The sequence below is a fragment of the Neomonachus schauinslandi genome, chromosome 6 (assembly GCF_002201575.2).
Source record: "Neomonachus schauinslandi chromosome 6, ASM220157v2, whole genome shotgun sequence".
NCBI lineage: Eukaryota > Metazoa > Chordata > Mammalia > Carnivora > Phocidae > Neomonachus > Neomonachus schauinslandi.
Window position 1 is genome coordinate 122,886,966 of NC_058408.1, and position 25,361 is coordinate 122,912,326.

The 25,361-nt window shown below is 39.7% G+C and overlaps 1 long non-coding RNA gene and 1 other non-coding gene across 2 annotated transcripts; both read right to left on the minus strand.

The window, feature by feature from the left end:
* Positions 1-14,900: 14,900 nt before the first annotated feature.
* On the minus strand, positions 14,901-23,833 carry LOC110589573. Its single transcript, XR_002480899.1, has 3 exons — positions 23,813-23,833; positions 22,263-22,320; positions 14,901-14,921 (listed from the first exon to the last, which is right to left on the minus strand). It is a non-coding gene; the product is annotated as an uncharacterized LOC110589573 (long non-coding RNA).
* Positions 23,834-25,025: 1,192 nt separating this feature from the next.
* On the minus strand, positions 25,026-25,115 carry LOC123325238. The gene has a single exon (XR_006540337.1). It is a non-coding gene; the product is annotated as a small nucleolar RNA SNORD88 (small nucleolar RNA).
* Positions 25,116-25,361: the final 246 nt, after the last annotated feature.

Sequence of the window (25,361 nt, forward strand, 5' to 3'; positions counted from 1 at the left end):
ACAGTACATAGCCTTTTCGGATTGGCTTCTTTCACTTAGTGGTATGTGTCAATTTACATCATGTCTTTTCATAGCTTGTTAGCTCTTCTTAGTGCTGAATATTCCGTTGTCTGGGTGGATCACAGTTAATCCACTCACCTACTGAAGGACATCTTGGCTGCTTCCAAGTTTCAACAGTTACGAGTAAAACTGCTATCAACATGTATGCAGGTTTTACTGTGGATGTCAGTTTTCAGCTCTTTGGGGTAAGTACCAAAGAAGTGAGATTGCTGGGTTGTGTGGTTAAGAGTATGTTTAATTTTGTAAGAAACCACCAAACTATCTTCCAAAGTGGTAGTACATTTGCATTCCCACCAGCAGTGAATGGGAGTTCCTGTTGCTCCACATCCTCATCAGCATTTGGTGGTGTCAGTGGGATTTTGGCTGTTCTGTAAGTGTGTAGTTTGTGTAGGGGTATGTAGTGTATAGTATCTCATTGTTTTGATTTGCATTTCCCTGATGATAAATGATGTGGAGCAACTTTTCTTATGTATACTTGCCATCTGTATATCTGGGGAGGTATCTTAAGGTCTTTAGCCCAGTTTTTAACCAGGTATTTTTTATGGTGTTTTTTTTTAGTTTTATTCACTCATTTTAGAGAGTGCTTATGTGCGAGTGGGGGGAGGAGCAGAGGGAGAGGGAGAGAATCTCCAGCAGACTCGGTGCTGAGCATAGAGCCCGACACGGGGCTCAATCTCACAACGCTGCGATCATGACCTGAGCCGAAATCAGGAGTCAGATGCCCAAGCAGCTGAGCCACCCAGGATCCCCTCAGGTTATTTTCATATTGTCAATTTTATGAGTTTTTTGTATATTTTGGGTGTTCCACTTTTTTTTTATTTTAAGTAATCTCTATCCCCAATCTATCTGAGTGGGGCTCAGACTCAAAACCCTGAGATTACGAGTTGAATACTCTATGGACTGAGCCAGCAAGGTGCCCCTCTTTGTATATTTTGTATAACAATCCTTTCTTAGGTGTGTCTTTACCAGTCTGTGGCTTGTCTCCTCATTCTCTTGACATTGTCTTTCACAGAGCCTAAGTTTTTTATCTGAATGAAATCCAGCTGATCATTTGTTATTACTTATGGGAGGGAATTACAAATACTGAAAGTCTGGCTGAATAAATACAGAACTGAGGCTGTTATACAATCAAGATATTACAAAGGTAACTATTGGAACAAACCTTCCTAATTATCAAAAGAAATACAGAAAACAAAGCAAGCAGTCTATATAGTAAAATATTTATAGACGGTATAAATACAAAAAAGTATAACAATAGGACAGAAGTAAGACCAAACATACAAATAAATAAATATAAAAGGGCTAAACTCATTTCTTAAAAAGAATTTTAGACTGAATCACAAAGCAAAACTCAAATCTATGCTATATAACAGAGCTACAACAAAAATAAAATGATTCTGAAGGGTTGAAAACACAGGAAGAGTAAAGAGATACCAAAAAAAAACCCTCAAAAAGCAACATCTTAATAACATACAGGCTGAATTCAGGCCCAAATGTATTAAACCAACCAGAAAAAAGGGGACAGTATATATAATGCTAAAGATTATAATTCACAGTAAAGGTGAACAGTTAATGAATATCTGTGAATCAAATAATTTTGCAACAATATTATGTGAAAGCAACAGAGGATATAAGGAGAAATGAAAGAAAAACCTAGGTAGTAGGAAACTGTAATTCATCTCTCTTGGTCGTGGCAGATTGGTAATTTAAAAAATAAGTAAAGCTCTAGAAGATTATAACAACATTATGATCTAACTGTCATACATGGAGAGATTCTGAGAAGGGAGATGGTATGGACCTGGTGGACAAGGTCATAGAGGACACTGACAGTGTCACCTGTGCCAATAGCAAAACTCTCAGTCTTCTCAAAAGTTTTTAACAACTGGAATTGCTTTCTTTGTTGACACATCTGGGTGCCTACGATCACAATGCCTTGACTTGGCCTCTTTGCTAGCTGCCAGCTAATCTGCAGCTCACCCAAAGAAGAGAAAATCCATGGCTTCCAAACTGCAAAAATATTCCCATTTTTGCCTTCATTAGATGAAATTAACCCATTACTGGTTTCCTTTGAACAAGTAAATAGTGTACTAATAATTATATCTACGTTTTCTTTGATAATATTAAACTCTAATGTGAACTTTCACAAAACTTGACTATATATTAATCCATAAAGAAAACAGCAATCAATTCCAAAATGTAGAATTAACATTGTATAGTCATGGTAGAAAACATACTTCCATGAAAATTCAATGAAAAAAAAGATAGATAATAGGACCAAAACCAAAAGAAAGTCAAAATGCCAACAAGAACAAGTAAACCAAGCAAAAACAGAAGGAAAGAAATAAGATAAATGCAGAAATTAAAGAATTATAAAAGAAAAAAAAACCTGATACATGCCTGCAGTGCAGCTAGACAAAAGAAAACAGTTTAAAAACTGAAAAGAAGGGGCGCTTGGCTGGCTCAGTCGGTTGGGCGTCTGCCTTCGGTTCAGGTCATGATCTCCAGGTCCTGGGATCAAGTCCTGCATCGGACTCCTTGCTCAGTGGCAAGTCTGCTTCTCCCTCTCCTTCTGTGATTTCTCTCGCTCTCACTTTCTCTCTCATAAATAAATAAATATATTTTTAAAAATTGAAAAGGAGGAGGTAAAACTGCCACTATTTGCAGATATGATTGTACACCTGGAAACTCCAAGATAACCAACTGAAAAACTACTACAGACAATAAGCGAATTCAGTAAATTGACTGGGTGCATAATTAAAATAGCTTTCATATATACAAACAGCCACCAGTTAGATTTAATGAAAGATATATTCAATTATAATGGCCACCAAAAGAAGATAAAATGCCTAGCAATAAACATAAGAAATGTGGAAGATCAATATGAAGAAAACTTTAAATACTTGTGAGTGACACAAAAGAATACTTGAACAAGTCATGCCATATTTTTTTAAGATTTTATTTATTGAGAGAGAGAGCACAAGCGGCACAGAGGGGCAGAGAGAGGGAGAAGCAGGCTCCCCACTGAGCAGGGAGCTCGACATGGGGCTCGATCTGAGGATCCTGAGATCATGACCTGAGCCGAAGACAGACGCTTAACTGGCTGAGCCACCCAGGCACCCCAGTCATGCCATATTCTTAGAGAGGAAGCATCAACATCATAAAGATGACAATTCTTATATTCATCTATAAATTAAACAACCTCACAAGCCAATTTTTAAAAAATGAACTAAACAAGAATAAACAGGAAAATTCTGAACAAGGAAAATGAGGGGAGATGAGCTCTCTGACATATTAAAATATATTACAAACCTGCAATAAATAAGTCACTGTGCTACGGACAAATGAGTTGACAATTCAATGAAACAACAGAAATTCCAAAAATAAACCTAAACCCATATGGAATTTAATATGTGATAAAGGTAGCATCTCAAGTCAGTGGAGGAAAGTATGGATTATTCAATAAATTGAGTTGGGTCATCTGGGGTAGCCATCTGGAAAAACAAAATTGATCCCCATCAAAAATTTAAATTTTGATCAAAGAGAAACCATGGAAGAATTATTTTATAACCGCAAGGAGGGGATTACCTTTCTAAGTATGTATAAGAAATCTAGAAGCAATAAAATTTAACTATATAAATAATTTTTTTCTGCATGACAAAAATCACCATAATCAAAGGTAAAAGACAACAACATGGGTCAAGTATTTGCAATTAATCTCCAGGCACGAGCAAATTTTCTTAACATATAAACACGGAATGATATAAACAGGCAGTTCCCAGAAAAAGAAATACTGATGTTTCTGAAGAAAAGATGCCTAACTTCATTTTGAAGTTTGATAACAGTGTTGGTGAGGTGGTAGGCCTTATCCTACTTTACTAATTGGGAGTGTCTGATGAAGCAGATTCTAGGAAGGGCAGTTTGGCAATATGTGTCACGATTGATTACAAATGCAAAAGTACTTTAACTCAGAAATTCCACTTCTAGGATTTTATCCTGTGCGTAAAGTTATATATATTGAATGTGATAGGTACAAATTATTTATTTCGTCATTGCTGGTAAGAACAAAAGATTATAAACAACTTAAATGTTCATCAGTTGGGGACTTTGTTTTACTATTACAGTGGCATTTAAAAGAACAAAGTCAAATAAATAAAATCTTTAAAAAAAAAAATAAAAAAATAAAAAAAAATAAAAGAACAAAGTATTGGGACGCCTGGGTGGCTCAGTCGGTTAAGCGTCTGCCTTCGGCTCAGGTCATGATCCCAGGGTCCTGGGATCGAGTCCCGCATCGGGCTCCCTGCTCCGCGGGGAGCCTGCTTCTCCCTCTGCCTCTGTCTCTCTCTCTGTCTCTCATGAATAAATAAAAAAAATAAAATCTTTTAAAAAAAGAGAACAAAGTATTTATATAAACTGATACTGGCAGTCTCCAAGATGTATCAAAGCATAGAGTAATGCTACCATTATACCAATGCTTACAGGGTCTTAGGAGGAGTCTTTTTTGTCTATCAGTGTGCACTTGGAAAATGAAAAATATAAAGCAGAATGGCATAACTAATTTCTTTTGGCACCTTTACACACCTACATATTTACATCATCAGTATATTGAATATGTAACTTTCTACTCCACAATACATCAACAATTTTTCATGAAATTAAAATATATCCAAATTAAAGTATATCCAAATATATGTTAGAAGAGTTGTTAGTATTAAATTATATGAATACAATTTATTTTATTTATTTATTTTTAAAGATTTTATTTATTTATTTGACAGAGAGAGACACAGCGAGAGAGGGAACACAGCAGGGGGAGTGGGAGAGGGAGAAGCAGGCTTCCCGCAGAGCAGGGAGCCCGATGTGGGACTCGATCCCAGGACCCCAGGATCATGACCTGAGCCGAAGGCAGCCGCTTAACCAACTGAGCCACCCAGGCACCCGAATACAATATATTTTAACCATTTTGCAATGTTTTGAAATGATTAAAAAAATGCTCTAATGAACATGTATTTTACCACTTTCCCAACAATGACTGGGGGGTGTTGGTTATGAGGCTTAAAAACATATCTCAGAGGGGCGCCTGGGCGGCTTAGTCAGTAAGCCTCTGACTCTTGGTTTCTTCTCAGGTCATGATCTTGGGGTCATGAGATCAAGCCCCCATGTCTTGCTCTGTGCTCAGCAGGGAGCCTGCTCAAGATTTTCTCTTCCTCTGTCTCTCCCCTGTGTTCGCTTGCTCACTCTCTCTAAAATAAATAAATCTTAAAAAAAAAAAAAACCAACATATCTCAGAGACCAAAGATCTAGATGGCTCTCCCAGGTGTGTTTTTTCAGGACATTTTCTCTTGTATGAAAGCAACTAAGAATGTAAGAGCAAGAACCAAATATTTGCATCAACATTCACATGATTTCTGCAGTGCCTTTTCCTCTAAAGCCCAGCCACCACGGATCAAGGAGAGTGTAAGTTATGACCAGAAAGCAACAGGTGTTATGAGAGGGGTGCCCTGATGTCCAAACATTTTCAAGTTTACAATTAATGTAAAAGGACATAATTACATTAATTGCATTACATTGATGTATTACAATTAATTAATGTCATATCAGTGTATGCATTTAGAGTTCACAGAGCTTCCTCATAGTTTTAATCTCATTAAAGAGATTTTATTTATTTATTGAGGGAGAGAGAGAGCGCGCAAGTGGGGAAAGGGAGAGGGACAAGCAGACTCCTCGCTCAGCGCACAACCCGTTCCGGGGCTCAGTCCCACGACACTGAGATCATGACCTGAGCTGAAATCAAGAGTCGGATGCTTAACCAACTGAGCCACCCAGGCACCCTTCTCATTTGAGAGTTTTTAAGAATGTAAAGGGGAATATTAGCTTCCTGTTATAGATGATGAAAACTGAAGCCCAAAGATTTTGATTGTTCAGCTGCAAGAGAGTAAAGCCCAGTAAAGCATATCATCTGCTGTGCTTCTATGAATTTTGACAATCTTCATATTGGCTACAATCTGAAAAGAGAAAAAAAAATGACATTTTATCTTTTTTATTTTTTATATTTACATTTATTTTTATTTTCTGTATGCTGTTCAATTCTTCCTAGTTAGAGAATGTTTAATGTTGAAACACTAAAAGTCATTGAATCCAATTTCCTACTTCAGCATTAGTGGGTCATGAAATCAACTTAGTGGATCAGAGTCAGCAAACTGAATAGAAAAGAATGGAATAGAATATATGAATGTACTGCCCTAGTAGGAATAAGTATTTTATTAAACATTTCTAACTCTACGTCAGAGTCAAAAACTTGAAAACACTACTTAACCCCATGTTCTCAAACAACAGGGTGCATAAGAATCATTTAGACCTCAAGTCCAAGGGATTCTGATTCAGTAAATCTGGACTGGGAGTCAAGAACCTGCATTTTTAGAAGGCACTACAGGCAGTTTTGATGCAGATAGTCAGGAGGGTGTGCTGCTGCAAAACAAAGCACTTTTACTGTACATGCATGTCTTCTCCAGAAAGTTCCCAAGATGGAGATCTCCTTTTGCTGCAGAAAGCCACCTCGGTACAAACGTGCAGGGCTAGGTGGCATGTGCCCGCAGATTACAGCCATGTCCTCATGTCGGTCTGCAGATCCTTCCTGTACCTGCCTCCATTCTTAGATATTAATTTACTGGGCCAGCGACATGTCTGAGAAGGGTGACAACCATGGCTAAGATCTGGATCTCTTACATGGTTAAGTGGTATGTGTGATGTGAGCTGGTGTCAGTATGTGTCCTCAAGTGCTCTTTGACCTTGATTATTCTTAACACAACTGTGAATACTTTTACTAATTAACTACTGCAGTACAAGGCTACAGGCTCTGTGCTTGGCATTAGAGGGATTACAAAGATGTCTGCCCTGGAAGTCTTCTTAGTCAGCTACCACCACTACCCCATCCCAACACACAGAAAGCAAGAAAGTAGCTCAGCAAATATTTTGTCTTTGCTTCTTGCAGAGGTGCCTCATGGTTTTCAGATGCCAGGAAGTGGCTAATATCTGAGATGATGGGATTGTATCCTCCAACTGTACCCTTTTCTTCCTTCTTTCACACAGCCAAGGGAAACACTGTTCATGCACTTAAGGAAGTATAACCTCTGCTGGTCCTATTATCAAGGCATCACAAAATAATGGTCATCCTAGAAACCATGTTCTCCAAAAGGTCTTGAGAAATACATAAAGGATTGTTTGGGTATGTGCTGCAGTGTTAGCAATTCGTGCACTTAGGAAGATTCACGTTTTACAAATATTTCTCCCAGTGAGGTGCTAAGTGAAAGCAGTCTTTGGGTTATAGAGAGGCTCAAAATTCCCTTAATCACAAATCACTTTAGGGTGGGCCACTGGGTAAGTCTTAACTGGTTCAAAGACAACTAACTTAATTTGATCATCTCAAAGGATGTTTGTAAAAGGGTTTAACATAGTTATTGTTGGGTAGTGGGACTGTGGATGATTTCAATTTTTTCCTTGGTAACTTTGTGTTCTTTTTCTACAGTAAATACGGATTATTTTTACAATTGGGAAAAATACATTTTGTTTATTTTGTTTTTACCGATAATAAAAATCTCAGATCAAGTAGACTGACTTCTTCACCCATGCTTCAAAGAGGTTCTAGATGAAAGCCGTAGTAAGTACTCATGCAGGTTTCTTTTTAATAGGATCCCATTCTCAGTGCCCAAAGATGTTACTGAGCAGCAAACAAAAAACCAGCAGGCTTTCAAGAATGGTCATTTACTGATTTAAAAATTGTAATACATCAACTTCACAATAAATCAATTCGTTCTATAACTATGGACTACTCTAGGTGACCCCAAACACTTACATTAAAACCCAGAGGTCTCTGGCTAACATAACAATAACACCCTCCAAGAGAGCCCTCAAGAAGATGGTGATGGTTTTCCACTTTGAAGAGGATACATTTTCAGCATAAGATGGCTTTAGGAGGAGGGGATTCCAACAGACAAACATGTGCTTGCACTGTTTCCACAAAAGCAAAGCAGTTTTGCCAACTGTTAGAAACATAATAAAATCATAGTATATAAATTGTAAATAAAACATGTTCTGTCTGTTCCATAACAGTATAAAAGCATGTTATTTTAATCCAAACAGAAAGGCTTAGCCATCTAAATCCAAATAATCTAAGGCCCCCACTTCCACCCTAATATTTTTAATTTGCCTAAACTTTTGGGATGCCCTCTTCTGTGGACATTTGAAGAGGAGTGTGCTCTGTGGAAGCCATTCCTGCATGACTATTTCTATGACTTTGGAAGAGTTTCCCATGTATCTAACTATTATATAAATAATAGGAAGTCAAAGATCTTGAATAAGATTAGATCAATCATGAAATCCTCTGGAGATGGCCAACAAAGACTTCCTCCACTCAAATGTAATCCTCTGGAGATGGCCAACAAAGACTTCCTCCACTCAAATGTTACCACTCAAACTATCAATTTCTTAAAATCTCAGGTGCTGTGGAGACAAGCATTTAGGGGAGGGGGGGAAAAAACCCAAAGCAAAATATTTAAAATAATTATTATACCTGCTTATTTTGAATGTTTACCGAATAGCAGGGTAGAAAAAGTCCATGCTGACATTTTGTTCACCAAAGCATTGTCATCACCAGAAATAGAAGAAACCTCAGAATCTGATCCAGAACTTGGAAGAGTATAGAAAATAGAACATCACAAGAGAGATCTGAAATGGTAACATTCTAAAGATTTGGGGGATGACATTTTTGTCCATACTAACAGGAGTTTTCACTGATTGTACTGAGCATCACTGGACTTGAAAATCTGTTGTTTTTTTCATTGTAACTTAACAGACATCATTGCTCCACAAGGCAACTCCCACGCAGGTAGCTGTGACTGAGGGTAGTGTCTAGTTTCATTCAGGAGCCTATTCTAGGGCTCAGAGAATATCTGAATAGGGCTGTGGACAAGGCGTGTATGGCACAGACTGCATTACCTACCCCAAAACCAATTCAGCCTCTGTAACAGAACCCAAAATTTTAGCTGGGCACATGGTCAGGTAGCTAGGATGACTTTCCCACCCTCCCTTCCAGTTAGGCATGGCCATGTGACTAAGTTTCGGCCAACGAAATATAAGTGGAAGCATTGTTTGGGACTTCCAGAAAGTCTCCTTTAAAAGTGAGGGCGACAGAGATGCCCAAGGACACAGACCAGTAAGTGGGGAGCTGGACTCAAACTCCTCTAACTGTGTGACTACTGCACGCTAAGGACAGGGTGAGATCGTGTGAACCATCCAGAGCAGAGTTTGGCAAGCTTAGGTCTGCAAGCTAAGAATAATTTTTACCTTTTTAAATGGTTGAAAAACAATCTAAAGACGGTTTGGGGGATTTCAGGGTCTATAAGTAAAGGTTCATTGGCACACAGCCACATTCATTCACTTACATGTTGTCTCTGGCTGCTTTTAAGCAGAGCTGAAGAGTTGTGACATGACCTACAAAGCCTAAACTATTGATTATCGGGCCCTTACAAAATATTTGTATTTTATTTATTTATTTTTTAAAAGATTTTATTTATCTGAGAGAGAGAGAATGAGAGAGAGAACACGAGAGGAGAGAGGTTCAGAGGCAGAAGCAGACTCCCCGCTAAGCGGGGAGTCTGATGCGGGACTCAATCCTGGGACTCCAGGATCATGACCTGAGCCGAAGGCAGTCGCTTAACCAACTGAGCCACCCAGGTGCCCCCAAAATAAGTTTACTGATCCCCGACCTAGAGAAAGGGAGGAGGTACGGCTCCAAGAGGGTGTGTGGCTGGGTAGGGACAGTGCAACTCTGGTACCCATACTAGAAGTTCAAGTGGCCAGGAGATGAGGTGTCACGCTGCCTAGTAAAATCAGTTGCTCATCAATATTTGTGCACTTGACAAAAGAAGATGCAAGTATGGCCAATAAGCACAGAAAAAAGATCCTCAGCACCAGTAGTCATCAAAGAAATGCAAATTAAAACCACGATGAGATACTACTACACACCCACTACAATGGCTATAATTAAAATGACTACATATTGGTGAGAATGTGGAGGAACAAGAGCTCTCAGATATTGCTGGTGGAAATATAAAATAACACAATCACTCTGGGAAAACAGTTTGGCAGTTTATTATAAATTTAAGGATCCACTTACCACATGACCTAGCCGTTCCACTCCTTGGTATTTACGCACGACAAATGAAAACATTATGTCCAAACAAAAGCTAGCCCCAAATGAGAAACAATCCAAATGTCCATCAATAGGTGAATGGACAAATTGTGGCATATCCACACAGTGGAATAATACTCAGCAATAAAAAGAGACAAACTACAGATATATAAACAACATGGATGAACCTCTAAAACATGCTGAATGAAAGAAGCCAGACCCAAAGAGAACACATTCTATACATGTCCCCCACTTTTTGAGTTTGTGTTAACACTGCTTTGCTTTTAGGAAAGACCCGCAGGAGTACCTGTTTTCCCTAACCAAAAGAAATCCAGAGAGGATATTCACTTTGATGGAAATGTGTAAGGCAAAAATAGCATCCAGTGCTTGTTTTGCAGCAAGCCATTATAGGGGCAGCCCGAACCCCAAGTAGCAAGAGCAGCTCCACGAAGCTCCCTCCCCAGGAACTACACTCAGCATCTCAGCATCAAGCTGCCATAGCTCTGAACTGTGTCTGTGAGCATGTTCTTTATCCTGATTTATTTTGTGCATTCGTTAGCAAGATGCATCTCTTTTTGGGTCTGGGAACACTCAAACAATCTTCCATATAAATTAAAGGTAAATGCTACTTTGCTTTACACCATTTGGCTTATGAAGGTTTCATAGGAATGCTTTCAGATAGTGGGGTTATCCATAACTCTAGGAAAGACAGGTTTATTTCACACTGATAGAGCCTCATCTCATGGGTGTTACTTCCAATGGCTGCTTGGGCCAGGGACTTGGGTGGGGGAGGATTTAGTGGGAAAGGACACACCGAGACCTTTTAGGGTAATGCTAATGTTCTGTATCTTGACTGTGGTGGTGGTTATACAGGTGTATGTATTTGTGTATTTTGTTGTATGAATATTAATAAGTTTGATTTTAAAAAAGGGTGCCCATGTCTTCAGGACCCATTAACAGGGTGAAGCACTGATGCTGAGTATCGCCGTGCGTCCATGCAGCCATACGAAATCCACATGGAAGAGAAGAACAGAGATGAAAAGCTTACTTGCCAGATTTTCTGATCCTACAAGGAAGTGGTCCCAAACAAAGTCCTCTTTGTAGGCTCCTTGCCATGGGGCATCTTTGAGCCAGGAAAGGCCAAACTTTTGTCCTATATCAACGGTTGCAAAGCTCCTGGAAGTGAGGCCTTCAATACTTGGACCTCTGGATTTTTTTAAACTGAATAAAAATCTTGCATACCCTCTTATTCAGTTCCTCTGAAGGTGCCAATCAGCAAGTTGCCCACTTGGATTCTTCAACTGGCAAAAGAACACATTTACCAGCACCAAAAATGAAGTCAGTTGGTTTGATCTAAGTCCCTGGGGGAAACCTGATCCACCAAGGTAACTGGACCTAATCAGTTGGAAGTTGAGGATGTGGTTGCTGGCAATTAAATCGGCTTTAGTCTCCGCTAAATCAAAGTGGTCATCCTTCCTCGTAAGAAACCTAGTTGCTCAGAGTTGAAAGAGTAACAGTCCAGCCAATCTGAGGCACAGGGACAAAGCTCAATAAAATCAGCATCTGCATTCTCCTTTGAGGTAAAACATGGATGATGGGGAGTTTGTGCTCTGGCCACCAAACTTACGTGGAGATGGAGGCAGAATGGTTTTGTCTGGGGAGGGCAGATGGCGAGACAGTTCTTAAGGAATAACAGAAAAGCTTCTCTGAAGCTCCTTCCACAGGAAACCTGAAGCAATACCCAGGAGACGAGGATCGTTGAGGGAGCCAAGGAGGGGTTCAGGTAACAAAGCGATCTGTTTTTGCAAGCCTTACCAGAGCAGAGAAAGGGGAGGCCGCTTCATTTTGCCTCTCAATGGAGTTAGAATTTAAACAAGTTTTTGTTTAATACCAGTTTCAAATAACAACCAAGATAAACCTCTCAGAGAAATCACAACATAGTATAAGGACTCTAGGGGGTGCCTGGGTGGCTCAGTCGGTTAAGGGACTGCTTTCTGCTCAGGTCATGATCCCAGGGTCCTGAGATCGAGCCCCACCTCAGGCTCCCTGCTCAGTGGGGAGTCTGATTCTCCCTCTTCCTCTGCCCCTGCTCTCTCTCTCTCTCATGCACTAATAAATAAAAAATTCTTAAAAAAAAAAAAAAAGACTATAAGGACTCTAGTCCTAAGATAATGAGACAGGTAAGGAAAACACCTTCAAAGAAAGGTACTTAGGAAAATGGAAACAATAGGGAAATTTATGTTTGATCTAGACTCTTTGAGCCAATTACGCAAGTCCAGGATAAAGGGTGGGACCCTTATCAGTGATGTGTGGTGGGTGGGAGGAAAAAAGAAAAGGGCCTTAATGTGAAGCCTCTCAGGAGACACAACCGCCGAAGAGAATGGAATTTATAAAGCTATCAATTCAATCTATTCAGTCTAGATTTCTACCGGTGAGGGTTTCCGGTCCCGGGGCAAGTCCTCAGAAGTAGCCAACGACGAATGAAGAACGCGTTCATAGTCAAGAGAGGCTCTGGCGACCCTGGGCAGTATGCAACGGACAGCCAGGGCAGGAACCTGAGAAGCCGTGTCAGAGGCCATCTCAAAGGAGAGTGCGAAGCTTGTAAGAAGCCAGGTCAGTCTGCAGACCGCTGCGAACTGTGGGAACAGCCGTGGCAGAGCTCTGGGTGTGATGCCCGCGGCTGCTGCAGCAATCTTGCTCCAGCTTGACCCTGGCGTCATAATTACACACCTTCCCACACAACACAACACAAAAGGTGGCAGAAAGAGCTGGAAAGAGCCTGTGTCCTTGATGACATCACGGGCCGATGAGCAGAGGCTACCAACCCTGAAGCCTGCCCTGCAGTTGGACACAAAATAAAAATTACGCTAATTACACCAACACACCCGGTGCTGTAATCTAGGACTGTCCTATTCCAATTAGTCTGAAGCAACTGCACATCTGACAAGCTCAGATGTGTGGCCGTAGTAAGTGTCCCTGTTATTCAACGCTTGCTGGTTGCCCTCAAGTGAGAAATGCAACAAACCTTCACTATCACAGAAAATGTGCCAGGGAAGATAAACACCCTCTCCATGCAATTTTACCACAGGTATTTATCTTTTAGGAATGTCTAAATTTGCATTTAAATTAAATGCATTAAATTACAGATAAGTACAATTACGGAAGGGGTGAGGGTAAAAGAACCACTTAAAATATTAACAAAAGAATGTTCCATTAGGCCATCCAAACAAGCTAAATAATCTCAAACTTGGTTCTGAAAATTAGTTTTACTCTTGGGGTGCCTGGGTGGCTCAGTTCGTTGAGTGTCCAACTCTTGATTTTGGCTCAGCTCTGGATCTCAGGGTGTTGAGATGGAGCCCAAGGTACTACCGTGCTCAGCGGGAAATCTGCTTCCTCCTCCGCCCTCTCCCTCATTCCCTCCCCTTCCCTCCCCCCCCCACTCTCTCTCTCTTTCTCAAATAAATAAAATTAGTTTTATTCTTAAAATTGTAGAGATACTTTTCAATCTGGAGGCTGAATCTCGAAGGTCCACGACTCAATTTTCTCCAATTTGGGGCTTTAGTTGTTCATATTCAGTGTATATAATAAGCTTCAAGGAGGGCCTAACCTGTGTCCCAGTGTGGTCTTCCGTAACTTTTTGAAAGCATATATATATATATTTTAACCTGTAATTCTTTTTTTTTTAAAGATTTTATTTATTTGAGAGAGAGAAAGAGAGAGAGAGCGCACAAGAGGGACAAGGGTCAGAGGGAGAAGCAGACTCCCTGCTGAGCAGGGAGCCGGATGTGGGACTCGATCCCAGGACCAGGATCATGACCTGAGCCAAAGGCAGTCGCTTAACCAACTGAGCCACCCAGGTGCCCTTAACCAGTAATTCTTATTTCACTGCCAAAAGGAATAATCAAAATTTAGTTTCTGCTTAACTATTAGCAAAATTTATATCCAATCTAATCCAGTATTCATACCCAAGATGAATTACCAAATACAATCAACTTCTTCCCTTTCGTTTCCATCCCCAGCACCCATCATCTCACACCTGGGTGATTGGTCTTCTCTCCTGCACTCTGCCCTACTCTCGTCCTTTCTTCAACCTCAGCCAAGGAGATCCTCTCAAAACTCAAATATGACCCCAAGCCTCACTTCCTCCTCACTCTCTCCCCTGTGCCACCCAACCTTTCTTCTGCCTCTTTCCTGAATGTTCTCTCCTATCAGAGATTCTTACACATTCAAGCCCTTTTATCTGGGGAACACTTTCCTTCCTTTTTCACCTAGATAACATTTAGTCAGTCTTCAGCCTGAGCATCATTTTAAGACTTCCCTACCATAGTCAAATTCTCTTGTTATATAGACTCTCATATAACCTTATACTTCTTCCTACTACCTGTTAAATTTGTATTTTTATATTTCTGTGTGGTTATCTGGTTACTGGTGATCTGTTACACTAAACTATAAGCTTTATGAGCAGAGGTTTTATCTGTTTTTACTCATCATTACATGACCAGAGTTGAGCACAGCAGTGGATGCTTACTATATGCATTGGATGAAAAAAAAAATGTTGGCAAACAGTTTATCTCATACACAATAGTCCCAAAAGAAACGTGAATCTTACCATTTGTTTGTTTGTTTTTCCTGGTTGTTTCCAGTGATCAAAGGAACTCCAATATGGAATCTGTGACTAAAAGATTCTTCCTTTAAAAACATGTAATGAGAAGACAGAGGTGGATCTTCTCAGCACCCACATGTTTTGGAGGCCGGTGGGAGACAATGGATGGCACAAAAAGATAGTGCCCAGAATGTAAATGTCCTATTACTGTGACCACAAGATATCAACACCAGCACCATTTCCTTCTCTTGTTACTAGAAATAGCTTCATCAAGTGAGGAATTACTCAGCCTTCTGCTTGCCCCATTCTCTGAAGCTGACATCCTACACATCGCTTGAACCGTAGTAGAAACTAGAATCCTATTCAATCTAATTTCAAAGTAATGATACCAACTCTATCACTTCGTTTTCTCCTTTGTAAGGATGAGTTAAGACTCTTTGCTGAATTTTATTCTTGTGACACCAATCAAGGCATAGAGGAGTGGGGGTTGGAGGGTAGGGAAACAGTAGCTTGTCCACAAATGTTAGGTTGGAGGAACCGGTTTAATCTTAACATCTTAGAGGAAGTATCCAATGGTTATAAAATCTTCTGGGAAAAGCTGACTTCATTTTCATTTTCTGAGCCCCCCTCCGCCACTTTTTTTTTTATTTAATTAGGTTGTTTTGTTTTTTAATGTTTTTGTAAAAGCTTCTACTAAGGAAATTGGAAGTTCCAAGGCAAGGTCTCTTAATCTACAGTGATAAACAAGTATTTAGTGATCATGAAACGCTCGAAAACATTTGCTAAAAGTTTGAGCGTATGTTTGGGAGTGCATTTTTCTGGAGAAAGACTCGATTTTATGTCAAATTCTGTTGCCAGCGCCTGGTACAGTGCCTGGCATGTAACAGATGCTTAGTAAATATCTGAGTAAGAGAATGAGAAAATGAATGAATAGATACCCTTAATGACACTGAGAAAAATGGCTGGAGAAGTAAGTTATCTGATACCAGGAAAACAATGGTGTCACAGAAGCCAAGGAAGAGATTTCAAGGAGAGAGAGTGGTTCAACTGTCATTTGTTGAATAAAGGTCGTCAGGTAAGGTCTGAAAAGTGCACAGTGGATTTAGAAATGCAGTGGTAGTTGGAGACCTTTAAAACTGATAGTTTCAGTTGGGGTAAAATATCGCAGTTGGTTGGAGAATGACTAGGAATACAAAGCAAGGAACAGTGTATAGAGAGAACTCTTTCATAAACCATTTCTGTAAAGAAGTAAAAAACAGAATGGAAAATGAGGAGTTCCTATAGGAAGGTTTTATTTTTTTAAGATAGAAAAGACTTGAAAATACCTAAATGCCAATGGGAAGGAGCCACAGATAGGTAAAGGAACAAAGGTACTAGGAAGTAGGACTGGGAAGGGATCCAGAGCCTTGCATCAGAAAAGGGTTACCTTTTCCATTGCGAAAGGAGGGAAGGACAAAGAATGGGTATCAATTAAGTAAGTTTGAAGGTTTGGTGGTACTAATTTGAGAAAGATTCCATCTTATGGTTTTTCTTTTCTCTGAGAAAATGAGAAGTAAAATAATCTCCTGAGTGAAGGGGTACAGGGGATGGTGGACACAACAGGGAAGGTCTTAGGTGAGCAGAAGTTTAAAATAGCTCCTGTGAAGAATGCGAGACAGGGAAGAATTGCCAGGCAAAGTCGTGAATATAAATTTGTTGTGCTACTGATGTCCTCCGATGTGTGGTTTTTCTCTAGAAAGTCTTTTAAGCAGAAAGGGGTTTCTAAGAAAATCCCTACTTCACTAGAGGTTACCTTCTCTCTTGAAATTGAGTAACTTAAATTCAGGTTCAGAATTGTGGTGAAGATAAAATTTCTGTATGTAATACAGAAATTATGGTGCATTTAATATTAAAGGTAAGAAGTCATTGGTATTATTTTAAATACATAGAAAATAAAAGTTTGCCTTTTAAGTACCTAAGAATGGCAACAGGCAAGGTTTTTTTATACAGGGAACCAAAAATCACCGTCAAAACCAAAGCCCTAAAATAACTACTTACAGGGCCACCCAGGTAGGTCCAATTAACTGGAACAATCAGCTCTCAAGAGCTTTATCCTGTTACTTAAGGTGATAATGTCAGGGTCAACAAATCCATGACAAAAAGAGGGACCTCTAGGGGTGCCTGGGTGGTTCAGTCATTAAGCATCTGCCTTCTGCTCAGGTCCCGGGATCGGCCCGCATCGGGCTCCCTGCTCCGCGGGAAGCCTGCTTCTCCCTCTCCCACTCCCTCTGCCTGTGTTCCCTCTCTCACTGTGTCTCTTCAAAAAAAAAAAAAGAGGGATGTCTAGAGAAAGAAATCCAGAAGAAAAACTGGTGAGAATGACTGTTCTAAAAACAGACGGACTCTCTCCTGTCTACTCCGTTGCAGATAAAGCCAAGTTCAGTCTCTCCGGTTCAGTAGTTACCTGGTCATCAAGCAGAGGTGACATGTCATGTCCAGCCCCCAAACTGATGCATATTCTCTTTAGTTTTCCCCTCCCTCTAGCTAACAGACACCCAAAAGTAGCTGAGGGCATTAAATACCTAATCACTGTTACTTCCCTCTATGCTTCCTGGTTTGGCTTTGGCTTGAAACTTACCACGAGGGGTAGTTAAGGAACCAAGGGCTAATGGGAGTACTTTCAACACTCTCCATCTAGCCAAACCCACTCTGTCCCTAAAACAGCTCAGCAGTCCAAGCATGGAAGCACAGAAGACAGCTGCTTTGGAAGGTAGTCTAAAGTGATCGGGAAGAGCACGGTTTCGGGCACCTGGGTGGCTCAGTTGGTTAAGCGACTGCCTTCGGCTCAGGTCATGATCCTGGAGTCCCTGGATCGAGTCCTGCATCAGGCTCCCTGCTCAGCAGGGAGTCTGCTTCTCCCTCTGACCCTCCCGACCCTACCCCCTCTCATGTGCGCTCTCTCTCAGTCTCTCTCTCTCAAATAAATAAATAAAATCTTAAAAAAAAAAAAAAAAGCACGGTTTCTAGGGGCAAACTGCTTGGGTTCATACTCTAGAGACCTACTTAGTAGACAGAAACTGTGTTTTAGTTTCTTCATCTGCAAAATGAAAATAATGATAATGCCTATCTCATAGGGCTATTATGAAGATTAAAGGAGACAATCCAGGTCAACTGAAGAAGGTTTGGAATACAATAAGCAAACAGTGTATGTTAGCTACTATTATCGTTTCTGACCTATGGTTGCGTTTTCTTGAATAGGTTTAAGAGAAGAACAAGATTGCAAGAGTCTTGTGCAGTGGCTGAAGTGATGGGAAGCGAAAAGAAACTGATAGGGGAGAGTAGCACAGTCAAGGGCCTGGAATTCTTGAAGTATAGATGCACTGGAAGTCATTCAGTTAGGAAGCTGGGAAAATGGGCACAAAGTAGAAGAGTTTATTTTAAGCTTTTAAGGGTGAAGTTGACATAAGTGATGACAAGGTCCAGGGAGTGGGTGGCTTTATAGAAAAGGTAAAGGTCACTGAATTTGAGAAGTTGAAGCAATCAAGAGACGAGGGTATCGCCTGGGTTACCCACATGGAATTTTATGTAACCTGGCTTAAAGGTGGGACTCAGGGCAGGGAGAGAAACTGTGAGTCAGGTACCAAAGTCTTTGGAGAATGCAAGGAATAAATGAGAATGACACACATGGACAGAAAGCATCCGAAAGCAATGCAGTCTGTGTAAGCATGTGTAACGATCAGAACTGAGAAGCAAGGAAGCTAACTGCTCCTCATGATGCCAACTGAGGCTAGTTGGTGGGAAAAGACCACAGAGCCAAGGATGCTAAGTATTTTATATCGCTTAGGAGTCCAGTACAGTGATAAACTGTCCTGTCCTATGTTAATACTATCCCTGTGAAGAAACACAGCCACCAAATTATTTAGAGTGCTTTCTCAAAGGATCCTGACTCTCCAAGGTATCACAGTTCTATGAAGCCCCTCTCCCCCTTTTAACATGCTCTCCAGACCTCAGGAAGGATCACCTGTGTCTCTCTTTACCCTGTACATACTTTCACCATAGTACAGGTCATCCTTCCTCGCACTTATGTTTAAATGTCACTCTCATACAGGTACTTCCAGGGTTGTGGCAAGGTGTAGATCTTTTCATGTCTCTCTCTCAACCGTGTAGGCATGCATTAATAAATGTCATTTGTTAAACAACAGACTTCTCACAGTCACCAAATTAGAAGGCAGAGCATAAAAAGAATTTTCTGCCTATGAAAATGGGTCATCAAGACTTTAAGTTTTGACTATAAAGAATGATTTTCTGGGGTCCCTGGCTGACTCAGTCGGTGGAGCATCTGACTCTTGATCTTGGGGTTGTGAGTTCAAGCCCCGCGATGAGTGGGAGATTACTTTAAAAAAATGATTTTCGAATAAGTATTAGAAAGGAGATGCAGTACTTCTTCACCAACTTGCAGCATAACATTTCTAAACACCCTCTATTAAAAGAAGTCATGGTTGAGACCTCAAAGGGAAAAAAATCAAAATTTGAAGAATAAGGTTGCTACGTGAACTTGCAAAATCCTTTACCTTCAATGTACCAAACTAAAAACAATAATGAATTAGCAACATTCCATTTGTATTCCTTTTCTAAAAACTTTTGAGGGATTTACTTGCCCTAGAGTTTAAATGTGATACTTATAAATAACCAGAGAAGGTTTTAAAATTTTGTTTCTGGTTTACTTTCAAGTGTCCCATGACTTTCTGATTTTATTATTTTGATTTATATTTATTTTATCCAAATGTCAGATTTTCCAAATCATATATATTTGACATAAATTCTTAAACAGGTGGAGTATACAAAACAAAATGAATGTATCCTAGGATTTTATCCAGATGAAGCCATATGAAATCATAGCTGGCAGGAGGTTAGGGAGGATGGCAGCCCAGGAAGGGGGAGGGGGTTTACTGATTTATTTATAGGGAAACAAAAAGATGAAAAAAAAGATGTGAAAATAGTAGAAGTTTTAAACAAAAAGTTTTTTGAGGTGGTACAAAGCACTACCATTAGGTACTTAAAAAAATTCTTTTTTTTTTTTTTCAACACGTTTTGATGAACATATTTGTCCCAAATTTAATGATAAATATCACTCCTCCTTCACTTCTCCAGAACTGTAGAGGAATAAGCCTTTAATCAATACACATAAACTTCTGTAAAAACCTCATAAATTGAATTATTTCATTTGAATTTATAATGTCTCGTGGGCCCTTGGCCTTATTCTCCTTTGAGTTTGGGGCTTCGGGAAAGGATACATTTACACAGCTGGTGCAAGGGAATAAGCACTAAGAGAAGTGAACACTTCTCCCTCCTCATTATTGCACAGGCTGTGACTTACAAAAGAATAAAAAACTGTGTTTTCTATGAAAAGGTGCCCTGAGAAAAGCAAACTGATAGTGGAAATTCAGAGTAGTGGTTAATGTTCATCCAGTAATAATATGCTGTAATGTGATACAGAGCTTTGTTCTAGTGGCAGAAATTTTAGTAGCTATGTAAATTTTACTAGCTATGTATTTTAGTCTTTAAAAGGTGGGTATGTAGGCATATAGCTTTTCCAGAATTAAGTGAGGAAAACAATATCTATAGTCATATTTAAGAATTAAAAGGATTTTGAACATTCTAGATCTATCCATCATGAATGTAAAATAACTGCCTGTCCCTTCATGTTTAGATAGACCATTGTGTTGTTCAGGGTAAGATATTTTTTGTTGATTTCCCCCAAATCCTTTTTTGATGATAATTCACAGGTTGTTGGCTTTTCTGGCCACAGCAGAACACTTAGCTGATTATCACCAGAAAATAGTCTAGAACTCTGTATAATTACTGTGTCCCCTTCCTGGTTCTAACTGAAAGTACAGACCTCATCAGACATACTATAAATATAGTTGGGATAATCTCTTTACTTACATTATCTTACACTTAGTCACCCCAAAACTTGAATACTTTTCTGCCCAGAGTTCCAAAATATCTTTCAATTATAGTTTATTTTCATCATTGATAACTCAGTCATATTTAATATTATTTGTATATTTGGAAGGATGGTATGTTTAATCACCTCCAGAATAAACATGAAAATTTAATAAAGATATCAAATAACATTTTCCAACTTTTGTTAAAATGAGAATCTCTACATAATTAATCAGTGTTTCCATACTTTTGCTAGTTTAAAAAAAAGTTTGATGCCTTATTAAAAAGTCTATGCCAGCACTTCGATTTTTACTATACCTCTTCAAGGAACAAAATGTACCACACACTTGATGACAATCAATAACAACGCACAGAAAAGACGTTTGGAAACAAAGACGACTGTTTTCTAACAGTACACTCCTGAACCCAAAAAATGTTAGCAAAATATTTTTGCACTGTTGATACTATTCTGTTTTATGTCAAATTCAAGTCAAACACAATTTTTTAAGACGTTGTATTTGTAATGTAAAATGAAGATTTGCTGAATTAATTTAACAAATATTTACTGAGCATTTACTACATGCCAGGCATTGTTCTGGGTATTGAAGATTTAGCAATGAAAAAGACAGGAATGGTTCCAACTTTTCCACTACCAAGAAGCCTGTTTTATCTTGATTCATTCATATTAAAAAATACATAAACCAGCAATAAGTTAGATAGTCACGTCATAGAATTGGGGTTGAAAGGAGCTCAGAGATCATTTATTATATGTTATCAATTCCAAGATGCACATTATTTTACAATTTGACACATCTTACAATGTGGTCAGACCAGGCTGCACTCAAGGGAGAGTCGTCACTCCTGTGCATGTGCATCAAAACTCATGGAACAGTGTCAGAGGCTTGGAAGAAAATAGGGGAGACAATGGTGAAAGCACTCTTAAGGATTCTTGATGATTCAAGATTCAATAAAAATATAATAGTTGAAAGTGTTCATTTCTTGTAGGAGAGGAAAATGAAATTCAGATAGATTAAATGACTTGCCCTAATTTACAAAGCAGGGTAGGTGGTAGTACCAGAGCCCAGCTCCTAACTTCTATTCTTATTCTTCTACCAAAGTCCTCAAATATATGGAAAGAAAGCCTCTAGAATATGGCTCTAGTTTTGGGACCATGGACAAGGAACTTAATCCCTCTTTGCCCTAGCTTCTCCATCTGTAAAAAAAAGGAGTTTAACAGACCGAACTCATGATACTGTATTAAGATAATGTATGTACAGGACTTAACACAGTTTGGCATATAGTTAGTGCTCTGTAAAATTTAACTATTTGAGATCAAATTTTACATTTGGGAAGAAATTTAAAGTGACCAATTATCCTACAAATATTGCTCACTATTATGAAGCCCACATCTAGTTATTTGACTAAAATGCTAGAAAATAAATAGACTGGTCAAATGTTTGAACTGATTAATACAATAAAAATTTCCACCTTAACAATGCTTTGTCCAGGTCCATATGGTACTGTGCCAAGAACCCAGTAGACCTACCTGCAAAAAACCATACAAAAAACTATGATTATCAAGTTACTAAGGACTCTACTGTGTACAAATGCATTTATAAATACAATCTGAAACAACATATAAACAAGAAAAAATATTCAAAATGTGTAAACAGTTCATTTATTTTTGTTTTCTATAAAATATGATTACAACCCTGTATATTAATACTTGTACAAGAACCACAAGTTTGGGAGGTTAAAATGTACCATAAGGAGACATGATTTGGTCAGAGTGAGAGTATTAACTGTTGTCATGATCGATAGATTACTTTATATGTTGTAAAGCACTTTCTTTATCCATTATCAACTCAGTACCTTGCATATAGTATAACTGTAAAAATAAATCCCAGGTGCTTTCCAATGTCATTTTGTTTTCTGGTCAAACAATGGCATGTTTAGAGAAGGGGTAAATGTCTACATTTCTTTTTTAAGCATTTCTGGTCAGCTCTTCTAATTTTGAGAGTTTAAGTGAAAACTCAAATTATATTCAAAATATAAAACTATGTTTTATGGGGTCAACTTGCTTTACATATTAGTTTCTATATTTTTGTTATAACATTCTCTATGTATTTTTACATTATGAGTTCATTACATATTTCAGACAAATAAAAATGGTTTCAACTGAGGTTCTGAATGCAACCGATATACAGTTAAGCACTTAAAAGGTCGTTTTAACTACTAGGAAATGTTAACCAATCAACTCACATTTGTTCCTGTTTCACTAGAAGACAAAACCTATAGGCCACTGTGCAAAGAGAACTAACTGAAATGAATATATCTGTATTTAGAATTACTGTATTTGCAGAAGCCCCTCGCAATTAAAGTCTTATCCTGAGGTACAATTCTGGTGTCTTCGTGTTTCATCATGACAACTGCGCAGTAGCAAAGTGCAACAATTTTCTGAATATTTTAAATATTAGCATATTTTCTCATACCAGTTACTTTGAGTGCTTTTGTTAAAAAATCTCACAAGCACTAACATGTTATCCAAATTTAAACCTTAAAAGAAAACCAACCCCATACTCAACATGTAGAGTTCCCCTATTAATTCTGAAACTTAAAACTAACATTATTAGTTTGCTTATGTTTGGGATTTTTAAAAAACCAATCGCATACTTCATTATACACATCCTGGATATTATTCGAGGATCAAAGTCTAATGCTGACTATGGTTGGGTCAGCAGGGAAGAGCCCTATGGCCAAATATGAGAGCCCCACGGCAAGGTGTATGTCAGCCAAAAACACAGGAACCAGACTCCAATGGGGCAGCAGCTTGACGCTGCCTGCATTTAGTGGGGCGCCCCAAACCTCTGCTACCCCAAATTTCCCACCGCGCCCCACCTCTCTCCGTCCTAGCCTCTGCCCCGCCCCTTCCTCCCCGGCCAGCGCCCGCATTGCCCACGCAATTCCAGGGCTAAGCGGGGTAACGGAAACCAAAACCCGGCACACAAGGAAGGCCCAAGCAAGAAGTGAGGCCCCACCCTGCCAAAAGGAGGGACTCCTCTAGAAAAACTTGGCGGCAAACTAACAGGAAACGCGGAAGCGCAGTTCCTAGGACGTTTGGGGCACCCTGCCGCCCAGTAATCTCATCTTTTGTCCTTTGACAGGCCTCCTTGAAGCCCCAACTCTGAGCGATTTCCGGGCAGCTCTTCACTCGATCTCCCTTGCGGTCTCTCACTGATGGCAGCCATGATAGTTGCATCCGGGTATTTCGAGGAGTCGCCGCCAGAGTCTCCCGGAAGTGACGCAAGCGCGGAGGGATTTGCGTTCGGCTGAGGTGAAAGGGCTCCGGAAGTGGGTCCGGTAGAGACGCTGGCGGTGTCGGGGAAGGGTTGGGAGTTTTATTTATTACCACCTTCTTGTAACAGATTTTGCGTGTCATGTATTGTACCCAACACCAGCATTACCATGCCATTTGAATCCTTTCTTCACAACAGGTCCAGGAGGAAGAAATGGTATCGTTTCCATTACGGGGAAATTAAGGCCAGGAGAGGGCGAGTGATTTGTCTAAGATAATACAGCTCGTATTGGAGCTGCTCTAATCCCCTCAGTTTGTCTGTGGAGCCAGTGTTTTACATTTCCTCTGTAATGCTTCCATTTAGAAAAACCCCAAAGCCCTGGTGCTTGCACCTGGCAGGCCACTTGTGCAAGGGCGTTCACCTTCAGCTCAGCACTGTTGCCCTTGGAGTAGTAGGGCTAAGCCGCAGCCACCGTGGTCTTTGCGGTGGACAAAGCCACCTTCGCTAACCCAGTGTCTTGCGATTTCACTTGGTCTCCTGCCCCTTGACTCTGCACACGGAGGGTTCTTGCTGCCCTCAACCGCCGGTTAACTGAGGGAACTGGCACTGACTGTTGGGCGCTGGGAAACATTTTAACTCCTGTCAAGCACTTGTAAAGTCAAGACTGTTCGGACAGCTCGAGGCCTGTCATCATTGGCAAATAGTCTCTGGCCATAATAAAGGCCTGACTACTATTATCTTGGACTTTCCACCAAATCAGTTGTTTGTCCTGGTTTCCATTCCCTTAGAGTATAAGTGAGAACCAATACTTCGCTCTTATGTCAGCGTTAACTATAACCAGCCCTCAAATGATAAAGTGTGAATAGCCACTCAGTCATTTTTTTCTTTGTTTTTTTTTTTCACAGAGGCTATCAGGTGGGGAAATAGCCACACACCCCAGCACTTCCCCAGAATAGGACCTCTCAGACCCCTGGGTGTCAGAGGTCCCAGGGGCACCACATCCTCAGGGGAGGTCAGAGCCCAGTGCTAGACATCATGGGGGTGAAGTAATATTTTTGTAAAAACAAATTATGCATAGTAAAAAACAAATTAAGAATGATAGTATTTGAAGGGTGGCCATTTATTTTCTTCTGTCTTTATTTTCCACATCCGCTACAATTCTTTTTAATATGGGGAAATAAATTGACCACAGTAAACCTTTCTTAATTCCCTGATATTAATAATGATGACAAAGGCATGTTGTCATATTTTGACAATTGACAGTCCTTGATACAAATTACAGAGAGGAATT